Genomic DNA, 8,574 nt, shown 5'->3' on the forward strand with positions numbered 1-8,574 from the left:
ATTAATCATTTAAGGGCTAATACGGATCCGATAAAAAAAAAAGTGCTAATACGGCCAAAATCCGGTCAAATTGCTGACGTGTCAATTTTCCAATGATGTGAGTGCAAAGCAACATCATTTTGCACGCTGACGTGGCTAAAAAATGCAAAAACGACATCATTTTGTCTCTACATGGTAAATAATTAATATAAAAATCAATTAAATTAAATTTAAAGCTAAATCTATTAAAAATATTTTAAAATTAAAATTAAAAAAACTTAAAATTAAAAACTTAAAAAAGAGGGGGCGAAGGGAGGCGGTTGAGGCGAGCCCCCTCGCCGCCCATCGGGAATGGCCGGCGACAAAGGGGAGGATCGGCCGGTGTCACCAACCCTTGGCCGACCGACGGCGAGGGCTCACGAGCCCTCAGCCCAAATCGCCGACCCGGCCGACCCGTGGCGGGCCGCAAGCCTTCGCCGGATCTAGGGCAAAGGCCGCAACCCTCACCCTAGATTTGGGCGAGGGCTTGCGGGCCCTCGCCGCTAGTTGTCCAGCGTTGCCAACCCTTCTCGGCAACGGCGGGGGGGGCGCCGAGGGCCTACCGGCCCTTGCCCAAATTCAGCAAAGGCTCATAGGTCCTTGCCACTAGTCGGCCAAGGGCCGCGACCCCGCCGACCCTCCCCCTCCGTCGCTTGCCCTTCCCCAGCGGCGGTGAGGCTTATCCCTCTGTTTGCCTCCCTTTTTTTTTTTTTAAGTATTTTATTTTATAAAATATTTTATATAAATTTAATTTTTAATTTAATTTAATTAATTTTTATATTAATTATTTACACATCATAGACAAAAACGATGTCGTTTTGCATTTTTAGCCACGTCGACAAGGAATAACGCCGTTTTGCACTCACTTCACCGAAAATTGCCATGTCGGTAATTTAGCCGAATTTGCACTTAAGTGATCAATTTTGCTTCGATTTTGGCACTTAAGTGTTTCTTTCGAAACTTTTGGTACTTAAGTATTCCTCCGTGCCAAGTTTTGGCACTTGGGCTGTACTTTAGTCTAGCAAGAACTAATGCCTTAAGGAGATTTAACAATTGGTGCTTCACCTCTTATTTAATTTTATTATAATTTTATAGTGATTTCGTAAGGCACAAATGGATTTATATCAAATTCAATCATCTTTAGTTGTTAAGAAAATTTATTCAATATATTTGTTCATTGACTTGGTCATTATTAAATTTATTATCGATTTCTCGGAGTTATTATTTCAGTTTAATTTAATCGGTTATAACAAATAGTATTGCGTTGCATTTTAAACAATTATAAGGCAATTATCCCTTGAATGTTTGTTGGGTTTATCACGATAGTTGTTGTTAGAGAGACTTAGATCTCGAGGCCTCATTTTGTGGTGGCAAATGGAGGCCTTTGGGCCGAGTCCATATATGATGGTTCGGGTACAAGTCACATGGTTGATATATCTAGGACTCATATTCAGAAGAGTACATATCAAATGGCATATAATTCTATTGGCTTAATAGATTTATGGCGTGTTTGGTAACGATTATTTTCGAGAACAATTTTTTATCAGTAATTTTTTTTTTTAATTCTATTCTCGGGAACAATTTATGAGTAAAAGAACATGCTTGATAACTATCCAAAATTTATATTCCTAAGATAGAAATGTGTTTGGTAATATTCTTATTTTTTTTTTATACTTTTATTATATTTTTCTCTTCTTCCCCCTCTTTTTTGTAGCCGGTTGTCGGCCACGATGGCTAGCAAGGTTTGGCAAGCTTGCCGAAGGCTCGCTAGGCCAGAGCGAGGTCCTTGCGAGCTCGCCTATACCAAGCGAGCCTCGGCCTTGCCAAATCTAGGCAAGACCAAGCCTCACCGGTGGCCAAGTGAGACTTGACCTCACCCAAGCGGCGCAAGGTCGGTCTCGCCAAGCCACCAATGAGACTTGACCTCGCCCTGGCTTGGTGAGGCCGAGCCTTGCCCAGCCACGATAAGACTCGGGTCGACGATCCTCACCATGGCTCGGTGTCACCAAGAGCCAATGACACTCCGGAGAGGTCGCCACCCCTTGTTTAGCTAGTAGTTGACCATGGCCAAGGCTAGCGACTAGCCAAAAGGAAGAAGAACAAAAGGAAAGAGAAGAGAAAAGAAGAAAAAGAAAAATAAAATTGCTTCTAAGAATTGTTCTAGAAACAAGAAGCAACTTTTTCCGCTTCTTCCAAATCTATTCCCAAGAACAAAAAAATTGATTTTTGTTCCGAGAACGAAAAATTTACCAAAGGAATTTCTGTTCTTTTTTTTTTGCTCATAGGAACAAAAGAACAAAATCAATTATTCTCGAGGGTGTTGCCAAATAGGCCCTTGGCTTACTTTGATAGCGCACCACCTCTAGCTACACCACATGAGAAATTGGAAAAACTCACCGATGTGGACATTAAATGGTGTTAGCAAAAGATGTTCTCCTATCTGACCATGCCAAATCTAGTCAAGTACTTATAAGAGGTGTGTCCGGTAATTAGTTCAAATGATCAAGATGACCCGACACTAAGGGCCTTGGAAGCATAGGGACTTCTTATGCTGAACTATGTCCTTAAGTATTTAATAAATTCGCTATATAACATTTATGGAAACATTGGAATTGCTAAATAGTTATGGGAAAAGACCAACAAAAGGAATGGTCCTAGAAATTCTAAGGGACATGTTTTGTGTGCAATAAGCCTGGCCACTAGGCAAAGGATTGTAAAAAGCACCCGAACAAAGGCAGGCGAAGCAACTAAATGTGGTAGAGCACAAAGATGATAAGAGATTGACTGCTATGGTGGTATATGAGCTATCCTTGGTGCCAAACACTAACGATTGATGGTTGGACACAAGTGTCACAAATCATATTTGTGTGGATAAATATATGTTCTTATCTTACAAAATGGCGGAGGAAGAGGAGAAGCTCTATATGGTTAACTCCGCATTAGCAAAAATTGTCGGGACAGGAAAGTGATCCTGAAGTTTAGCTCTAGCAAGGATATCATCTTGCTAAATTTTTTGCATCTACTAAAGATTTTGAAGAACATAATTTCTAGCTCCATATTTGTCAAGGAGGGTTTCAAATTTGTATTTGAGTCCAACAAGTTTGTACTTTCCAAGAGAATGTATGTGGGGAAAGAGTATTTGTATAATAACTTGTTCAAAGCCAATATTGCTATTATTGATGTAAACTCAAAACTTTTGTATCCAAAGATTATTAATAAAGAGAAATCTTTAGTTTATTCTGTTGTATCTCCTTATCTATTGCATGGTAGATTAGGATATGTAAATTGCAATACAATAAAAAGGATGGCAAACTTGGGGTTAATTCCAAGGTTTAAGTTGGATACCCATTATAAGTGTGAGGCTTGTGTTGAGAATAAGTTTGTTAATAAATCATTCAAATAAAAATCAAGACTCTAAAAGGGATGAATAACATCATACTCTTCAGTTCAGGTTTACCTTAAAACTTATAGGAGGAGGTAGTTCTATTTTACTTGTGTGTCACCGTCCTCTCTCATGCATAGATTAGACTTTGGCCAAAAATTGATACATAATAATATATAACGCGAGAGACAAATATGGATCTAGAAATGTTATTGCTTGGTAACGACGGTCACGCTCACAATATTCACAGGCATCCCTTGAAAGGTGAGGTGCTGCTTGTTCAGGTGTACACTTGGAGTACTTTGAGAAGTCGATCTGAAGCTCCTACTAGAGCAAAAAAGCATCTGGATAAATGGTTGAGATTGACAGAGAAAAGAGGTACACTTCAAGTGCACAGCACATTACGTTACGATAGCTAGTCTCCAGTGAAGGATCATTACGAATACAATTCAAAACAGATGAAGATCAAACACTAAAGAAGAAGAGAGCACGATTCAAAAGTCCCTCGTTTTCTTCGGTACGGTAGCTATATCAGTTTAATTCAAAAGAAAAGGAGCAAATTTCTTGAAGCTTAGTTCGCGTCTACATCGAAGCTCAGCGACTGAACCAGACATAGAAACCTCCGTGAACGGCGAGTTGAATACGAAGATTCGAATGCTTCTCCAGCGGGGATATTTGCAAACGACCAAGCGACTGGTCCTTCGTGTAGCCCATGGTTGCCTTGCCATTACCCTCGTCTCTCTCTCTCTCTCTCTCGATCGATCGATCGAGCACTTAAAGGTCGCAGAGCATGAGAACATCGAGAGGGGGATAGGTTCCAGAGAACGATGAACACAAAACGGCGCCATAATGTGGTTTCGTCTTTTATTGGTAACATTAGTTCTCTAGTTGTTTTTACATTTTCTATGTAACAAGCAACTTTGGCTAAATTAGCATTTATTTTTTGCTACCAAAATAACATAAATGATGTCATTTTCTCCTTAGATCGCGATTGATGATTGATTAGGAGAACAATAGGCAATGTAACATTTTAACATCGAAGCAGTGACCTTTGCTTCTAAGGCATCATAATTTGATTATTCCTATTTCACTTTAAACAAGTTTTTCAAGGATTAGCTTGAAAATAAAGGTAAAGTGAAAAATAAAATTTAAGTCTTGTAAAGGGACGCGTAAATGGATTGATAAGGAAAAGTAGAATAATATCACAAAATGACATCAAGATGATTCCTTTTATTTAAGGTACAATAAACATTTATCGATTTGATTATACTGGAATTTTACTAAAAGTATGTGTAAGGATTAATTTAAATAAACTAAGGTAAAAAAAATAAACCTTAAGTTAATAAATGGACACATAAATGGATTGAAAATAAAAAATATAATAGCTAAGTTTTCTACTACAAAAGGATAACTAACTTTTGGCGAATGCCGACGATAGGATTTTTCTCTCTACATATCGCATTAATGTATTTAAAGATGTTAATAAGAATTTCATATTATCTTATATATGTAAAGTAAAATAAATTGGATATCTAGTCAAGTGGGCATACTTGGGCAATAAAATAAATTCATAAGGTGAGTTTAAGGTAAGACAATCCATATCCTCCTTGAAAAGGTTGCTTCCTCGCTCCCTCATTCAATCTCCAACATTAGAAAAATTGGTAAAAGAGGAATTCCATTGTTTACCTTAAAAGATGTCTTTTTGGATGTAAATCACACAGGATAAGAATGGAGGATAGAATTTGAAACTCAAAAAGTAGAATATATTCATTTATGGTAGTTTTATACTTTTTCACAACTCTATTTCTTATTAAGTTATTTAATAAAATTATATAGGATAAGAATGGAGGATAGAATATAAAACTCAAAAAGAGGAATGTATTAACTTATAGTAGTTTCATATTTTTATAGTCCTATTTTTTGGTAAGTTAGTTAATATGGATAATATGACCCACAAATTGAATATATGACTAGAAAGACTATCCTCAAATAAGATTGTATGAGAATAACCCTTTATGGTGCTAATAATTATTAACTTTCTTTCAAATTGTAGGAGAATATCGCCATTTATGATAGCATTGTATTTTCCTACAATCATATTTCTTGTAAGTTATTTAATATAATCACATAGGATAAAAACGGAGGCTAGAATTTGAAATCAAGAAGTGGAATGTACTTACTTAGAATAGCTTCATATTTTTCTAGCAACCCTATTTTTGGATAAGTTATTTAATATGGATATATCACCCACAAATCGAAAATATGGCTAGATAGAGTTTCTTCATTTTAGATTGCATGAAAATATTACCCTTTATGGTGCTAACAATTATTAACTTTCTTTTGGATTGTATAAGAGTATTGCCCTTTATGGTAGTTTTCTATTTTCCTACAACCCTATTTTTTGGTAAGTTATTTAATATAATTACATAGGACAAAAATGGAAAATAAAATTTGAAACTTAAGTAGTGGAATATACTCATTTGTGGTAGTTTCATATTTTCCTACAACCCTATTTATTAGTAACTTATTTAATATGGACAATATCATCCACAAATTGGAAATATGGCTAAAAAGGGTTTCCTCAAATCAATTTGTATGAAAATATTACCCTTTACGGTGCTAACAATTATTAACTTTCTTTTGGATTGTATGAGAGCATTGCCCTTTGTAATGGCTTTGTATTTTCCTACAACCTTATGTCTTTGTAAGTTATTAAATATAATCACAAACGGGGGATATAATTTGAACCTCAATAAGTGGAATGTACTCATTTATGGTAGGTTTGTTTCTTCTTACATCCCTATATTTTGGATAAGTTATTTAATATAATCACTCAGGATAAGAACAAAGGATAAACATTTGAAACTCAAAAGTGGAATGTACTCATTTATGGTAGCTTCTATTTTCCTACAACCTTATTTCTAGTAGGTTTTTTAATATAGTCACAGAGGATAAGAACAAAGGATAGAACATAAAACTCAAAAGTGCAATATACTCATTTAGGGTAGTTTTGTATGCTCTTACAACCCTATTTCTTGGTAAGTTATTTAATATAATCACCTGAGGATAAGAATGAAGGATATAATTTGAAACTCAAGAAGTGGAATTCCCTCATTTATGGTAGCTTTGTATTTTCCTACAACCCTATTTCTCGGTAAGTTATTTAATATGGATAATATCACCCACAAATTAGTAATATGGCTAGAAATTAGATTGTATGAAAAATATTACCCTTTACGGTACTAACAATTAGCTTTCTTTTGGTATGAGAGTATTGCCCTTTATGGTATTGACAATTATTAATTTTTCTTGAGATTGTTTGCGATTATTTCCCTTCATGAAATTAACATTAATCAACTTCCCCTACATAATCATCAAAAGTGTGATTATCTTCCTATTGCCATAAAAGACTGGAATTAACAATCATCAACTTCCCTTACATAATATCAAAAGAGGGATTATCTTAGTATTGCCATAAAAGATTGTCTTGTAAAAAATGCCAATTTTGAGTATGCCGGGTAATAGAAAAAATAAAAATAAGTGCTCAGTTCACGCTAAATTTAGCTCAAAATTGGAATGTACTCATTTTATGGTAGTTTTGTATGTCCTTACAATCATATTTCTTGGTAAGTTATTCAATATAATCACCGAGGATAAGATTGAGGGATGATATTTGAAATTCAAGAAATGGAATTCCCTCATTTATGGTAGCTTTGTATTTTCCCACAGCCCTATTTCTCGGTAAGTTATTTAATATGGATAATATCACCCACAAATTAGTAATATGGCTATCAATTAGATTGCATGAAAAATATTACCCTTTATGGTACTAACAATTAGCTTTCTTTTGATATGAGAGTATTGCCCTTTATAGTATTGACAATTATTAACTTTTCTTGATATTGTTTGCGATCATTTCCCTTCATGGAATTAACAATCATCAACTTCCCTTACATAATCATCGAAAGTGTGATTATCTTCCTATTGCCATAAAAGACTGGAATTAATAATCATCAACTTCCCTTACATAATCATCAAAAGGGGGATTATCTTCATATTGCCATAAAAGACCGTCTTGTAAAAAATGCCAATTTTGAGTATGCCGGGCAATAGAAAAAAAAAAGTGCTCAGTTCACGCTAAATTTAGCTCAAAATTGGAATGTACTCATTTATGGTAGTTTTGTATGTCCTTACAATCCTATTTCTTGGTAAGTTATTCAATATAATCACCGAGGATAAGAATGAAGGATGAAATTTGAAATTCAAGAAGTGAAATTTACTCATTTATGGTAGCTTCACATTTTCCTACAACCCTATTCCTCAGTAAGTTATTTAATATGGACAATATCACTCAAATTAGTAATATGGCTATAAATCATATTGTATGAAAAATATTACTCTTTACAATACTAACAATTATTAGCTTTCTTTCGATATGGGAATATTTCCCTTTATGGTATTAACAATTATTAACTTTTCTTGAGATCGTTTGAGATTATTTCCCTTTATGGAATTAACAATCATCAACTTCCCTTGCATAATCATCAAAAGGGGGATTATCTTCCTATTGCCATAAAAAACTGTCTTGTAAAAAAAATGCCATTTTTGAATATGCCGGGCTATAGAAAAAATAAAAATAAGTGCTTGGTTTATGCTAAATTTGGCTCAAAAGTGGAATGTACTCATTTATGGTAGTTTTGTATGTTCTTACAACCCTATTTTTCTGTAAGTTATTTAATACAATAACTGAGGATAAGAATGAAGGAGATAATCTGAAACTCAAGAAGTGGAAATCTACTCATTTATGGTAGCTTTGTATTTTCCTACAACCCTATTTCTTGGAAATTATTATGATACCACCCACAAATTAGAAATATGGCTAGAAATCAGTTTTGTATGAAAAATATTAGCAAGTTATTTAATACAAGATAAGAACGAAGGGTAGAATTTGGAACTCAAGAAGTGGAATTTACTTATTTATGGTAGTTTTGTATTTCTTACAACCCTATTCCTTGGCAAGTTATTTAAAATGGATGATACCATCCACAAATTAGAAATATGGCTAGAAATCATATTGTATGAAAAATATTAGTAAGTTATTTAATATAATTACCAAGGATAAGAATGAACGATAGAATTTGAAACTTAAGAAGTGGAACTTACTCGTTTATGGT

Source organism: Eucalyptus grandis, chromosome 8 (genome assembly GCF_016545825.1).
Source record: "Eucalyptus grandis isolate ANBG69807.140 chromosome 8, ASM1654582v1, whole genome shotgun sequence".
Classification (NCBI taxonomy): Eukaryota; Viridiplantae; Streptophyta; class Magnoliopsida; order Myrtales; family Myrtaceae; genus Eucalyptus; species Eucalyptus grandis.